At 52.6% G+C, this 12,765-nt stretch overlaps 1 protein-coding gene across 2 annotated transcripts in view; it reads right to left on the bottom strand.

The window, feature by feature from the left end:
• Positions 1 to 10,807, bottom strand: part of RNF208 (ring finger protein 208) — a 39,259-nt gene extending 28,452 nt beyond the window's left edge. Inside the window, exons 1-2 of one of the 2 annotated variants that reach the window (XM_066580027.1) lie at positions 10,746 to 10,807; positions 10,392 to 10,571 (exon numbers count right to left, since the gene is read on the bottom strand). The gene's annotated coding sequence lies outside the window, so the exon portion shown is untranslated. The remainder of the gene's footprint in view (positions 1 to 10,391; positions 10,572 to 10,745) is intronic. The other variant, XM_066580028.1, reaches the window with a different exon arrangement.
• Positions 10,808 to 12,765: the final 1,958 nt, after the last annotated feature.

Here is a 12,765-nt window from a genome sequence, read left to right as displayed (position 1 = left end):
GGCCCTATAATACTGCGTGCAGAGAGGATCGCCCTATAATACAGCGTGCGGGGAGGATCGCCCTATAATACCGCGTGCGGGGAGGATCGCCCTATAATACCGCGTGCGGGGAGGATCGCCCTATAATACCGCGTGCGGGGAGGATCGCCCTATAATACCGTGTGCGGGGAGGATCGCCCTATAATACCGCGTGCAGAGAGGATCGCCCTATAATACCGCGTGCAGGGAGGATCGCCCTATAATACCGCGTGCGGGGAGGATCGCCCTATAATACCGTGTGCGGGGAGGATCGCCATATAATACCGGGTGCGGGAGGATCGCCCTATAATACCGCGTGTGGGGAGGATCGCCCTATAATACCGCATGCGGGGAGGATCGCCCCATAATACCGCATGCGGGGAGGATCGCCATATAATACCGCGTGCAGGGAGGATCGCCCTATAATACCGGGTGCGGGAGGATCGCCCTATAATACCGCGTGCGGGGAGGATCGCCCTATAATACCGCATGCGGGGAGGATCGCCCTATAATACCGCATGCGGGGAGGATCGCCCCATAATACCGCATGCGGGGAGGATCGCCATATAATACCGCGTGCAGGGAGGATCGCACTATAATACCGGGTGCGGGAGGATCGCCCTATAATACCGCGTGTGGGGAGGATCGCCCTATAATACCGCATGCGGGGAGGATCGCCCCATAATACCGCATGCGGGGAGGATCGCCATATAATACCGCGTGCAGGGAGGATCGCCCTATAAGACTGCATGCGGGAAGGATCGCCTTATAATACTATGTGCGAGGAGGATCGCCCTATAATACCGCATGCGGGGAGGATCGCCCCATAATACCGCGTGCGGGGAGGATCGCCCCATAATACCGCGTGCGGGGAGGATCGCCCTATAATACCGCGTGCGGGGAGGATCGCCCGATAATACCGCGTGCGGGGAGGATCGCCCCATAATACCGCGTGCGGGGAGGATCGCCCCATAATACCGCGTGCGGGGAGGATCGCCCTATAATACCGCGTGCGGGGAGGATCGCCCCATAATACCGCATGCGGGGAGGATCGCCCTATAATACCGCGTGCGGGGAGGATCGCCCTATAATACCACGTGCGGGGAGGATCGCCCTATAATACCGCGTGTGGGGAGGATCGCCCTATAATACCGCGTGTGGGGAGGATCGCCCTATAATACCACGTGCGGGGAGGATCGCCGTATAATACCGCGTGCGGGAAGGATCGCCCTATAATGCTGCGTGCGAGGAGTATCGCCCTATCATACCATGTGTGGGGAGGATCGCCCTATAATACCACGTGCGGGGAGGATCGCCCTATAATACCGCGTGCGGGGAGGATCGCCCCATAATACCGCATGCGGGGAGGATCGCCCTATAATACCGCGTGCGGGGAGGATCGCCCTATAATACCACGTGCGGGGAGGATCGCCCTATAATACCGCGTGTGGGGAGGATCGCCCTATAATACCGCGTGTGGGGAGGATCGCCCTATAATACCACGTGCGGGGAGGATCGCCGTATAATACCGCGTGCGGGAAGGATCGCCCTATAATGCTGCGTGCGAGGAGTATCGCCCTATCATACCATGTGTGGGGAGGATCGCCCTATAATACCACGTGCGAGGAGGATGGCCCTATAATATTGCATGCGGGGAGGATCGCCCTATAATACTGCGTGCGGGGAGGATCGCCCTATAATACTGTGTGCGGGGAGGATCGCCCTATAATACTGTGTGCGGGGAGGATCGCCCTATAATACTGCGTGCGGGGAGGATCGCCCTATAATACTGTGTGCGGGGAGGATGGCCCTATAATACCTTGTGCGAAGAGGATGGCCCTATAATACTGCGTGCGGGGAGGATCGCCCTATAATACCGCGTGCGGGGAGGATGGCCCTATAATACCGCGTGCGGGGAGGATGGCCCTATAATACCGTGTGCGGGGAGGATCGCCCTATAATACTGCGTGCGGGGAGGATCGCCCTATAATACCGCGTGCGGGGAGGATGGCCCTATAATACCGCGTGCGGGGAGGATGGCCCTATAATACCGCGTGCGGGGAGGATCGCCCTATAATACTGCGTGCAGAGAGGATCGCCCTATAATACCGCGTGCGGGGAGTATCGCCCTATAATACCGCGTGCAGAGAGGATCGCCCTATAATACCGCGTGCGGGGAGGATGGCCCTATAATACCGCGTGCGGGGAGGATGGCCCTATAATACTGCGTGCAGAGAGAATCGCCCTATAATACAGCGTGCGGGGAGGATCGCCCTATAATACCGCGTGCGGGGAGGATCGCCCTATAATACCGCGTGCGAGGAGGATCGCCCTATAATACCGTGTGCGGGGAGGATCGCCCTATAATACCGTGTGCAGAGAGGATCGCCCTATAATACCGCGTGCGGGGAGGATCGCCCTATAATACCGTGTGCGGGGAGTATCGCCCTATAATACCACATGCGGGGAGGATGGCCCTATAATACCGCGTGCAGAGAGGATCGCCCTATAATACCGTGTGCGGGGAGTATCGCCCTATAATACCGCGTGCAGAGAGGATCGCCCTATAATACCGCGTGCGGGGAGGATGGCCCTATAATACCGCGTGCGGGGAGGATGGCCCTATAATACTGCGTGCAGAGAGGATCGCCCTATAATACAGCGTGCGGGGAGGATCGCCCTATAATACCGCGTGCGGGGAGGATCGCCCTATAATACCGCGTGCGGGGAGGATCGCCCTATAATACCGCGTGCGGGGAGGATCGCCCTATAATACCGTGTGCGGGGAGGATCGCCCTATAATACCGCGTGCAGAGAGGATCGCCCTATAATACCGCGTGCAGGGAGGATCGCCCTATAATACCGCGTGCGGGGAGGATCGCCCTATAATACCGTGTGCGGGGAGGATCGCCATATAATACCGGGTGCGGGAGGATCGCCCTATAATACCGCGTGTGGGGAGGATCGCCCTATAATACCGCATGCGGGGAGGATCGCCCCATAATACCGCATGCGGGGAGGATCGCCATATAATACCGCGTGCAGGGAGGATCGCCCTATAATACCGGGTGCGGGAGGATCGCCCTATAATACCGCGTGCGGGGAGGATCGCCCTATAATACCGCATGCGGGGAGGATCGCCCTATAATACCGCATGCGGGGAGGATCGCCCCATAATACCGCATGCGGGGAGGATCGCCATATAATACCGCGTGCAGGGAGGATCGCACTATAATACCGGGTGCGGGAGGATCGCCCTATAATACCGCGTGTGGGGAGGATCGCCCTATAATACCGCATGCGGGGAGGATCGCCCCATAATACCGCATGCGGGGAGGATCGCCATATAATACCGCGTGCAGGGAGGATCGCCCTATAAGACTGCATGCGGGAAGGATCGCCTTATAATACTATGTGCGAGGAGGATCGCCCTATAATACCGCATGCGGGGAGGATCGCCCCATAATACCGCGTGCGGGGAGGATCGCCCCATAATACCGCGTGCGGGGAGGATCGCCCTATAATACCGCGTGCGGGGAGGATCGCCCCATAATACCGCGTGCGGGGAGGATCGCTCCATAATACCGCGTGCGGGGAGGATCGCCCCATAATACCGCGTGCGGGGAGGATCGCCCTATAATACCGCGTGCGGGGAGGATCGCCCCATAATACCGCATGCGGGGAGGATCGCCCTATAATACCGCGTGCGGGGAGGATCGCCCTATAATACCACGTGCGGGGAGGATCGCCCTATAATACCGCGTGTGGGGAGGATCGCCCTATAATACCGCGTGTGGGGAGGATCGCCCTATAATACCACGTGCGGGGAGGATCGCCGTATAATACCGCGTGCGGGAAGGATCGCCCTATAATGCTGCGTGCGAGGAGTATCGCCCTATCATACCATGTGTGGGGAGGATCGCCCTATAATACCACGTGCGGGGAGGATGGCCCTATAATACCGCGTGCGAGGAGGATGGCCCTATAATATTGCATGTGGGGAGGATCGCCCTATAATACTGCGTGCGGGGAGGATCGCCCTATAATACTGTGTGCGGGGAGGATCGCCCTATAATACTGTGTGCGGGGAGGATCGCCCTATAATACTGCGTGCGGGGAGGATCGCCCTATAATACTGTGTGCGGGGAGGATGGCCCTATAATACCGCGTGCAGGGAGGATCGCCCTATAATACTGTGTGCGGGGAGGATCGCCCTATAATACTGCATGCGGGGAGGATCGCCCTATAATACTGTGTGCGAAGAGGATCGCCCTATAATACTGCGTGCGGGGAGGATGGCCCTATAATACCGCGTGCGGGGAGGATGGCCCTATAATACCGTGTGCGGGGAGGATCGCCCTATAATACTGCGTGCGGGGAGGATCGCCCTATAATACCGCGTGCGGGGAGGATGGCCCTATAATACCGCGTGCGGGGAGGATGGCCCTATAATACCGCGTGCGGGGAGGATCGCCCTATAATACTGCGTGCAGAGAGGATCGCCCTATAATACCGCGTGCGGGGAGTATCGCCCTATAATACCGCGTGCAGAGAGGATCGCCCTATAATACCGCGTGCGGGGAGGATGGCCCTATAATACCGCGTGCGGGGAGGATGGCCCTATAATACTGCGTGCAGAGAGAATCGCCCTATAATACAGCGTGCGGGGAGGATCGCCCTATAATACCGCGTGCGGGGAGGATCGCCCTATAATACCGCGTGCGAGGAGGATCGCCCTATAATACCGTGTGCGGGGAGGATCGCCCTATAATACCGTGTGCAGAGAGGATCGCCCTATAATACCGCGTGCGGGGAGGATCGCCCTATAATACCGTGTGCGGGGAGTATCGCCCTATAATACCACATGCGGGGAGGATGGCCCTATAATACCGCGTGCAGAGAGGATCGCCCTATAATACCGTGTGCGGGGAGTATCGCCCTATAATACCGCGTGCAGAGAGGATCGCCCTATAATACCGCGTGCGGGGAGGATGGCCCTATAATACCGCGTGCGGGGAGGATGGCCCTATAATACTGCGTGCAGAGAGGATCGCCCTATAATACAGCGTGCGGGGAGGATCGCCCTATAATACCGCGTGCGGGGAGGATCGCCCTATAATACCGCGTGCGGGGAGGATCGCCCTATAATACCGTGTGCGGGGAGGATCGCCCTATAATACCGCGTGCAGAGAGGATCGCCCTATAATACCGCGTGCAGGGAGGATCGCCCTATAATACCGCGTGCGGGGAATATCAGCCGGCCGCTATCTTTACTGCGCTCTGATGTGGAGTTTGAATGACCGGCGAAGGGAAAAAAAGTTCCCTTGTCCAGGCGCAACTATTCTCCATACGGCGATCGCATTGGCGGCTCCGGCCGTCTGTTTTCGCCCTTTAGCATATTTTTACACGGGTGACTTTATCATGCGAGCTCCAGGGTGCAGAAAACACGCATGGAAGCACAAGCCGTTATCTGCAATGCGTCCGTTCACACGTGATTCGCTTTTGCCGTGATGCTGCAGGGAAGAAAGTCGTAGTGTGTCCCGTCACTCCGCAGAAAAGGCGCCCGTTATTCCCTACGGGTGAGCTTGGACTTTGCGATACGATTTTCATGCCAGTGTGATTTTTTCCCCACATTTTCTACTATTGAAATAATGTGATTCTCACAAATATGCCGCAATGTCGCGCTCGCCCGTGTAAATACAGCGCTCTGGATGCCCAGCGTTCCCATTATGCTGGGTACAGCATCTTCACATGGGCTGATAGTCGAGCGATTTCGCGCACATGCCAGCCAGTGCCACGCAGCCCCCGACAGGGCACTGAGGGGGAAGTCGCTCAGTAGTCGCTCGCGTTGTGTTTCAGCTCACTGATGCTGCGCGGCTTCGCACTTCGTGTAAACGGGAGGCTCAATCTATGAACAACTCCTGTTTACTGTAAATAGAGACGGCGCCCAGAACCGTCCCCGGCCTGCCGCGCCGCCAATCACAAGAGTGACTACCGCTCCTGTGTAAAAGCTGGTATGGCGCTAATGCCCCCGACAGTCGCACCGTATAAAGGTACCTTAAGGCACAGCTCCACTGCCCCCATGACAACACTGCTTGTCCGTTCAGCGTTCCTTTCGCGGCTTCAGTCGCAGATTTTGTTAAATTATTGGAGAAACCAACCCGCTCTTGTCTCCGGTAAGTTGCTGGGCGCTACAGGAAGCGGGACGGACCCCAGCGTAGTCAACGGGTCTGCCCAATGTCGCTGGTGTCCAGCATATACGGAACAATGCAAACGCCAATGTGAACGAGCCCTTAGCCCCACCCACATCCCAGCTAGCGCTGCTACACAGACGGGCGATGCTGCTGGTTCGTATGGTGTAGATCGCAGTATCAAGTGGCCTAGTAAGGTCTTTGCTCTCAGGACACTTAGTGGAGGAGTATGGCGGGCGGCGGGGCGCTCCACGCCGGGGGTCGTCGCTCCTGCAGGATTTTCTGTTGCGCTTTTTTCTCGCTTTCTCATACATTAAAAAAAAAAGTATTCCAAAAGAAAAAAGAATCAATAATTCACTGCTTTGGCGTCGGGTGCATCGCGATCCGTTACACGGCTCAGGTTACCGGAACAGTGACAATAACGCGGGCCACGCTGGGACATAAATGTCAACAGTACCATGCTATGAAAACACCTAAATGTGCCGCCATCTTTTGTGGCAAGGTCAGCAAAAATGCTTAAAAGGGCTGTACAGTTGCAGGCAATCTATTGCTTCCTGTTATCAGCCATTTATATGACTGTAGTGTCCTTCAATGGACAGGACGTACAGATAAATCCCTCCTGCCACGGCTGCTACTTCATGTCCTTACGTGTAACTGCTATCACCCTCCTATAACATCGCTGTACTATTATAAGCCGACCACTTTAGGGTTACTGGCCCTTTAAATCTGGCCTCTACCATCACAACACTCAGCGACGTCATTTTTGATAGATAAGAAGAAATATAAACCCAAAAGCCTTAACTATCCGAGCCCGCGGCCAGAGCTGGCAGAGGTGCATGCTGGGAGTTGTAGTGCTACGCCAGCTCATGCCTGTCCCTGTCCCGGGACTTGTGGTTTTCCAGCTGCGGTATTGACTTACCAGCACCAACAAAGTCCCGCAGCAGGGACCTCCGGCCACCATTTTGCTGCAATGGAATGGCGTAAACGGATAAGGACATAATTTCCGTACTGTATATGAGTAACGTCTGGTAATCTAGAATGGCGCAGCGTTCCGTGATTTGTCCTCATTCGTTTCAATAAGGTATGGAATGTATAAGTGACACATGAAACGCCGCGAGGGCGATAAACGTCTGATCAGCCGCCGCTCGTATTCACCAAGTGAATTGGAATTTTATGGTCTTTGTGCCCCATTTCGTGCTGCACGTGGCCATGAATACAAATTTACGATATTTCAATCCGCCTGTTCCAAGTATGGCGTGATACGCTTCACGGTCTCCCTTGACAACCCTCTATATATCAGCCCCCCTGGCAGCCGGCGCGGTATATACCCAGACAATAGGACGATGGGGAAACAATAGATTACACAGCTGTAGTAGGAAACATGGAGGAGCGGAGGGGGAGGGGGCGATAGCGACAAATATTTTCTCTTCTTTTTCTGGAAATAGATTTGGTATCGGCGGTCCGCTCGGATGATTGTTACGTCTCGGACAATGGAGCATTTTTCCTCAGTCGTATAACAGGAAGGAGCGTGACTAATCAAACTGCTTCTCAACACTTTAAGGGCATATTTGGTAAACCGTGCCAACCAATCAGCTTACAGCTCCCATGTGGTTGTCTTTTCCGTAAATCAGTCTATTCAGCGCCAATACGGAATTCTTACCATGGATGTGAGCGTGAGATGACGTCTGGAATAGGCGAACGCGTTTCGTGATAGAAAACCTATAGTGACAACTACAAAGGCAGAATTGGAATTGGCGCACGGCTAATAGACGGCGCAGACGCGAGCTCAGACATCCATCGTGACGCAAATTGTAACTGACCGCAGGAGCGCTGTGTACAGGCATGCGGCCTCTCTGATGATTGGTCCTTGTGCAAAATAGGCACCACAATGGCAACAGCCCCCACCATACGCTACTTGTAATTGCGATGTGCCAACATCTGTTGCTAGGGGTTACAGCGCCGGCACCATACATGCTGACGGATCAGAGGGGCCGCTACCATCTTGCACTTTTAAACGTCACCTCCTCCGTCTCCTAACAAACTTCTCTTTTTCTCTCAACCAATCAAGGCCTTCTATATTAAAAACCTAGTGCAGACATAAAATGGAGCCGTTGCCTATAGCAACCACTCAAATTCCAGCACTCACTTCAGGAATTATCCATTTCTCTTATGAATAAAGTTTAGTGAAAGGCGCGCTGCGCAGACGAGGCCTCAAGTGTCCTGTCTCTCAGGGCCTCGCTGTCCCTAGCAACCAATCACAGCTCAGCTTTCACTTTCTATCTAGTGCTGAGAGGATGAAGGCTGATTTCTGATTGGCTGCTTTTCCCTCCTCAGGGCTTGTCTCAATAAACTTTATTTATAAAATACAATGCGTAAAATAGAAGTGAATGTCAGATGGCCTTCATCTTCCCTCGCGCTGGCGGGCGGCCATCACACTGCTATTCCTGCTTTCTCCAGATTGTATCATTTTGCACCTCCTGCGGCTCCAGAATTGTGCGCCAATTTGTGAATAACTGTGTTTGTCAGTAAATGATATTTTCAGGGCTTTGTAGCCCTTCTCCCAGCAGCCCTCATCCCTGATGCTGGACGTCCCATCCTGCACACAATATGGCTGTCCACATTCAGACGCAAGAATTGCGCAGAGCATACGCGCCCCTTCTCACTGGTCCTGGTGCCCTTTGCTAGCAGGATCACGCCTCATTGGAAACCCTCCTGGGGGAACCCGACCTGCTGAGGTGTCCTGTGGGGTCTTCAGTGTCCTCCTATATTAGGGTGACTCAGTTCACTCCACATGAAATCGCCGCAATGCGTATCTGAGATGAGGCGTTTGGACTGTAAGGCCATCTTCACACCTGACAACCGCCCTACGGGCCACCGCCTATCAGTCCTGTGCGTTACAAGTGACTGGAGGCGGAGCGCGCCACGGATCGCGCCAGCCGTCTCCATTCACGGTAAACAGGAGTCGTTCGTAGATTTAGCGGCTTCTGGTCACACGGCCGACAGTCGCTTCGTTTTTAGTTCTTCTAAAACCCAAGAGACTCCAACAAATGGGTGACTTCTCACTCAGCGGCCGTCTGTACACGGGGCGGTTATCAGCTGAGAGGATTCAGGCGGTATTCGCCCGTGTAAAGGTGCCTTTAGTCCCGACGGGAACAGCGAGCGATGAGAATGATTCTGAGACTTGTACGGCGCTGCCGAATATGTTGGCGCCATATACATAACAGGAGGAGAAGCGTACTGGGCCTGCGGGGATACAGGATACACCGTGCCAATCACGGTGCCACAGAGGGCCCAGTGGTGGGCAGCACATGGCTCCACGGTCCACCGACTACCACAACAGGCCCTAGATCTGGGCGAATGATCACTCGACTGACAACTCCGGGCCTCCCCCATAAACCGCCCGCTCAGCTCTGCCAAATATGCCCGTTATTTCCACGGGAGATAAGCAGCTGCCAAACACCTCTGGCGCCGCTTATGCCTATATCCAGTCGCTTCTGGGTTTGCAGAGGTCATGGGACCCAAGATTAGCGGCAGCTTCAGGCTGCATGAAATCGGATTGCAAGCTCCGCAGACCGCTGCGAATACCCCAATAACCGTTATACACAAAAGCTTCATCGGATGCGCAGTGAAATTCTGACTGTTAGCGATATTTCCTTGGCGGCGACCATCGACAAAGTGAGATACGATATCGCAAACCGATTGCGAGCATCGAGAATTAACCCTTGGTATCCCGTCTGAGCTCTGTGAAGCATCCCGGGGTCTTACGGCCCGGTCCACGTATAGAACGAGATCCCCCGGCATCCTCCATGTCTGTCATCAGTAAGCGAGCAAACATGAAAGCAACGTCCATATTGGAAGGCTCCGAGGAGACGTGCCAGCACTTTATGGGGGCCACACACCTCCTTGCCATGGCTGCACTGTGGTCCCCCTCCAGCAGCAGGGTATACAGCAGGATACGGGGTGGACGCGACCCCTCTGGGTGCTGCCAGCTTTGTCACAGCATTTTGGGAGGCCACATTCTGCAAAGGTTATCTGAAAGGCAGATTAGATGCTGGCGCTGTCAGCGCTGCCCCCGCCCCCAGCGCCTGTCCCCTCCAGGCTTACACAAAACCCCACATACACCCCATAGGGTCACCCTATCTGCATGCTGATGAGATGGCACAAGAAAAGCGTATATAATACCAGCTGTCAATCAGCGCCACTTGGATGAGGCTGCAGCGCCGGGGATGGAGATGCCTTAGCGGCGGCTGCAGGATGTCGTCCAGGATCCTTCTCTTATCCCGTAGTAATCCGATTGCAAAAATGGGAAGTTTCCAGGGAGAAACATGGGATTTGTATGGGTTGTCATGTCATGAACGTCTCCTAGAGGGGGAGGATGATAAATCCAAGATGGGTGGTCATATACAAGGCGGTGGATGTCATTGCACAAAGACCTCATCCCTGATGCAAGGCAGATGCAATAAGGAGTCACCCCCCCCCCCCTCCCCATCCATAAGCTGCAGACTATATGCCCAGCAGATGCCAGGATGGACCTACCCGCTGCTTGCAGTGCTGATCCTCGCTCTGCAGTGGGCTCTGCAGTGATGCAGGCTGCTCCTGTTTCTCTCAATCACTTAGCACAAGCCCAGTGGGTTGCAGTAGCTCAGGGCCCACCCTCAGCCCTCCCAGGGCCATCCCCTTCTCATTCATCCTCTACCTATATGTATCCCTGCAGCTGCTAACTTGGGGGATGGGGGTGCAGACACTGGCTCTTTATATAGGCACCCCCTTCCAGAACAAGCACAGGGCTGTACTGCAGCGCACACCATTCATGGGCTGCACAGAATACAGCTACAGATGTAGCAGAGCTCGTTTAGTCCACTCTGTGATGCAGTCCTGTGTAAAAGCACATAGAGTAAGGATATGCCACAAACTGGGCCAAATGACAAATTCAGCTCTGCTGCATCAGCAGAAAAAGTACATAGGGCATATACAGAAGAGGACGCAGGCACTGATGAATTATTCCAAGGAGGACTGGGCGACCCTGCGATAACTTATCATTGGAAGTTACATTAGGTAATGAAATAGCCAATGATTGGAAGACATTCCTGGCATGGCAGACGGGCACATTATTACCTCTAGGGAAACAATTCGTAGTTCAGGACCGCCGGCCAAAAATACGTTATATATCGGCAAATGTCACCGCACCAAGCTATACCGTACCATCATACAATCAATTATAAAAATACTAATAAATAGATAGATAGATATGAGATAGATGATAGATAGATAGATAGGAGATAAATAGATAGATAGATAGATAGATAGATAGATAGATAGATAGATAGATAGATAGATAGATAGATAGATAGATAGATAGATAGATAGATAGATAGGAGATAGATAGATAGATAGATAGATAGATATGGCATACATAGATAGATAGATACAGAGATATGATATAGAAATAGATAGACAGACAGATATTAGATAGATAGATAGATAGATAGATATTAGATAGATAGATAGATAGGAGATGGATAGATAGATAGATAGATAGGAGATAGATAGGAGATAGATATGAGATAGATAGATAGATAGATAGATAGATAGATAGATAGATAGATAGATAGATAGATAGGAGATAGATAGATAGATAGATATGAGATAGATAGATACAGAGATATGATATAGAAATAGATAGACAGACAGATATTAGATAGATAGATAGATAGGAGATAGATAGATAGATAGATAGATAGATAGATAGATAGATAGATAGATAGATAGATAGATAGATAGGAGATGGATAGATAGATAGATAGATAGATAGATAGATAGATAGGAGATAGATAGGAGATAGATAGATAGATAGATAGATAGATAGATAGATAGATAGATAGGAGATAGATAGATAGATAGATAGGAGATAGATAGATAGATAGATAGATAGGAGATAGATAGATAGATAGGAGATAGATAGATAGATAGATAGATAGATAGATAGATAGGAGATAGATAGATAGATAGATAGGAGATAGATAGATAGATAGGAGATAGATAGATAGATAGATAGATAGATAGATAGGAGATAGATAGATAGATATGAGCAGTTATTCTCCAACATATGGAAGATTCACAGACAATAGAGCATCAACATTTCCTGTTAGTCTTAGATGTGAGGAGGTGATTATTGCTCATGTCAACAGGAAAGGGAAAGTTTTGAAATTTGAAGTTGCAATCTACTTTCTAGAACGTTTCTTGCCCAAATACAACAGATTACAGGAATTAAAATGTCATGCTACAATATTATCACTTGCAGGACGGGATAATGACACGCTGATACTTGGGGGACAGGATAATGACACGCTGACACTTGGGGGGACGGGATAATGACAGGCTGACACTTGGGGGACGGGATAATGACACGCTGACACTTGGGGGGACGGGATAATGACACGCTGATACTTGGGGGACGGGATAATGACACGCTGACACTTGGGGGGACGGGATAATGAGACGCTGACACTTGGGGGGACGGGATAATGACAGGCTGACACTTGGGGGACGGGATAAT

This window comes from Eleutherodactylus coqui, chromosome 10 (genome assembly GCF_035609145.1).
Source record: "Eleutherodactylus coqui strain aEleCoq1 chromosome 10, aEleCoq1.hap1, whole genome shotgun sequence".
In the NCBI taxonomy this organism is placed as follows: Eukaryota; Metazoa; Chordata; class Amphibia; order Anura; family Eleutherodactylidae; genus Eleutherodactylus; species Eleutherodactylus coqui.
The sequence above is the reverse complement of the archived record's forward strand: the minus strand, read 5'-3'. Positions and strand labels throughout refer to the sequence as shown.